This window comes from Trachypithecus francoisi, unplaced genomic scaffold (assembly GCF_009764315.1).
Source record: "Trachypithecus francoisi isolate TF-2019V2 unplaced genomic scaffold, Tfra_2.0 Lachesis_group15, whole genome shotgun sequence".
In the NCBI taxonomy this organism is placed as follows: Eukaryota; Metazoa; Chordata; class Mammalia; order Primates; family Cercopithecidae; genus Trachypithecus; species Trachypithecus francoisi.
This window is the reverse complement of record NW_022681460.1, coordinates 69,407,271-69,410,531: the sequence shown is the minus strand read 5'-3', so window position 1 is coordinate 69,410,531 and position 3,261 is coordinate 69,407,271. Positions and strand designations below refer to the sequence as shown.

The 3,261-nt window shown below is 39.5% G+C and overlaps 1 pseudogene; it reads right to left on the bottom strand.

Moving 5' to 3' along the window:
- Positions 1 to 2,314: 2,314 nt before the first annotated feature.
- LOC117098223 lies at positions 2,315 to 2,396 on the bottom strand (annotated as a pseudogene).
- Positions 2,397 to 3,261: the final 865 nt, after the last annotated feature.

Genomic DNA, 3,261 nt, shown 5'->3' with positions numbered 1-3,261 from the left:
ATAATTTACTACTTGATGAGATACCTTCTATTTCTCCTGTACAAAGCATACCCTTTGTGAAAGAATTATTGCAATGCCTGGCAGCAGAGAGCCTCAGAGGTGCAGGGTCTGAGATCCAAAGAGATGTGAGTAATGAAGAAGCTCTGACCAATGACCCACATTAGCAATACCAAGTGACCTGAAGAGATGGTTATTCCCAAGATATGAGGAGTATGTAATTTATGGCATGATTTACACTTATGCCTTTCATCAGCTTGCTGCAATGGTGTCAAGATATTTCCTATCCATTATAACAGGTTATAAAATACCAATCCAATGTTGTAGAGCTTCAGCCTGTTTTACCTTCAGAAAGACTGTTGATCATCAGTTCTTCTTTTTTTAATCCCTATGTCTAAATCTCTAGATCTGAGGTCTGAAATCCTAGAGACTGTAAATATTATCTACCTTCCCTTTTCCTATTAAACCATTCTAAATTTGCCTGACATATAAAGGCTAAGCTAAAAGGAAAAAATGTACTCATGAAAGATTTGGTTTTTCCTGATTATCATCTCTGTTTACCATTTCTGTTGGCATATGCAGGTAAAATTGAATGACAAACATTGTTTTACTCTGCCTCTTGTTTATGTTAAAGTAATGACATTGCAGAGCATTATGTATAATATATAAAGCAGTTTCACTTGAAAACAAATGTTATCTATATTCTACTTCCTTAAAACCAACACAAATATGTGACAGGTTTTAATTTTATCTCAAAATGTTTATGCAAAGTTTAAGAAACAGCATCTCTGTATATTTAATTTTTTTAAAATATTATTTTCAAACTGGTTCTTCTTAAACTGTAGTCTAGAAAGAGTCCTGAACCACATCTGAATCTTAAAAAAACTTTGCACCCATTGCTAACGTTAAAGGAAGGAGAGGGAAATCTATTTTGCATTTTGGAAACCACAAGTTGCAGCATCAGTCAGTATATTGGGAAAAAAGACTAAATATTGGAGAGTTATTTCCTAGCAAATACCATTGTCCCTTATATTCAAAACTGAAGTTAGAAAATGATGTTTTGTCTACACCACAGCACAATTTGATCATGTAACTGCTCAGAGAGTTATTAAAGTTTCTTCCAAAGGTTTTAAATAAAAAGGTCAATAAGTATTTATTGTGTTACCAATTATGTGTCACTTGGCAAAAGGCACTAGAATTGTTTTCTTTCCTGACCTTTAAGGTACAAAAATCTACAGTATTTGACACACCTTATAATTTGTTGGTTAGAGTCACCAGTTAGGATAGGACTCTCATGACCTAATGGTTTGTGACTATGCTTCTTCTAGCAGAAGAAATTCTCATTGTTGGAAACAGCTAGCCAACCAGCATCATAGGGGTCTTTTCAGCCCCCAAATTTTTGATAAATCTGCTAACAATAATAACCAATGAATCAGTTAATAACGGTGGAAATTTAATGGAGTCCTTCTAAGGCCATGATTCTTAATCTGGACTGTACGTTAGAGCACCAAAGTAGCACAAAAACAAAACTGATACCTGGGTCCAATCTCTCAGACAATTTGCAGCCTTTAGAAATACAGCCTATGTATCCATATCTTTCAGAAACTGTCCCAGGTTTTTCTACTGTGCAGCAAGGATGGAGAATTATTGTCTCAAAAATGTGAGTAGAGACATTGAATTAAAAAATCGTTAAGAGTTGTAGAAAAGTCTACTTTTGAAAATTTTTACATTCCTACCTGTAATCCTGGCTCACATTTTTTATAACAAGCTGACAGTTCACCCACGGCCCCAGAGGCTCCCAATAGAATAGGTCAAAGGGAGGAAGAAATGCTACATTAAGCATTAAAAAACTGCTAAGGGGATGAAGAGCTTTCTTTCCTCCTCCTCATTCTCTTCATCTCCCAACCAGACCAGTATCCTCCAATAAGAGTTGGTTTTGTACTCAATACCAAATGGGGCAGGGTGGGAATGTGAGAGACGATGTCTGATATAAACTCTGTATGCCCCCAACAAACACAACCACAAAACCATCAGTTTTATTTGTTACATTTCACTTTTCATGTAGACGTGGACACATTTTTCTATTAAATTAATCTCTACTCCATCAAAATCCCCTTGGTTCTTGAAGAATCCTTTATTAGTCTGTTTTTCCCCTGCTGATAAAGACATACCCAAGACTGGGCAGTTTATAAAAGAAAGAGATTTATTGGACTTACAGTTCCACATGGCTGGGGAAACCTCACAATCATGGTGGAAGGCAAGGGGGACCAAGTCACATCTTACATGGATGGTAGTGGGCAAAGAGAGACCTTGTGCAGAGAAACTCCCATTTTTTCAATCAGCAATAATCGCGCCTCGGATGAACCTCATTGGCTACAATACTGCCACTGTGCAAAGCTTGAAACTCCCATTTTTGCAACCATCAGATCTCATAAAACCCATTCACTATCATGAGAACAGCACAGGAAAGACCCAGCTCCATGATTCAATCATCTCCCACCGGGTCCTTCCCATAGCACATGGGAATTATGAGAGCTACAAGATTAGATTTGGGTGGGGACACAGAGCCAAACCATATCATTCTATCCCTGGCCCCTCCCAAATCTCATACCTTCACATTTCAAAACCAATCATGCCTTTCCAACAGTCCCCCAAAGTCTCAACTCATATCAGCATTAACTCAGAAGTCCACAGTGCAAAGTCTCATCTGAGACAAGGCAAGTTCCTTCCACCTACGAGCCTGTAAAATCAACAGCAAGTTAATTACTTCCTAGGTACAATGGGGATACAAGCATTAGGTAAATACAGTCATTCCAAATGGGAAAAATTGGCAAAAACAAAGGGGCTATAGGCCCCATGCAAGACCAAAATCCAGTGGGGCAGTCAAATCTTAGAGCTCCAAAATGATCTCCTTTGACTCCATGTCTCATATCCAGGTCACACTGATGCAAGAGGTAGGTTCCAATGGTTTTGGGCAGCTCCACGCCTGTGGTGTTGCAGGGCAGAGCTTCTCTCTCTGCTGCTTTCACGGGCTGGCAATGAGTGTCTGCTGCTTTTTAAAGAGAATGGTGCAAGCTGTTGGTTGATCTACCATGCTGGGGTCTGGAGGATGGCCTTCTTCTCATAGCTCCACTAGGCATGCCCCAGTAGGGACTCTGTGTGGGGGCTCTATCCCCACATTTCCCTTCTGCACTGACCTAGCAAAGGTTCTCCATGGGCACCCTGCCCCTGCAGCAAACTTCTGCTCTTCTGAAATCTAGGCAG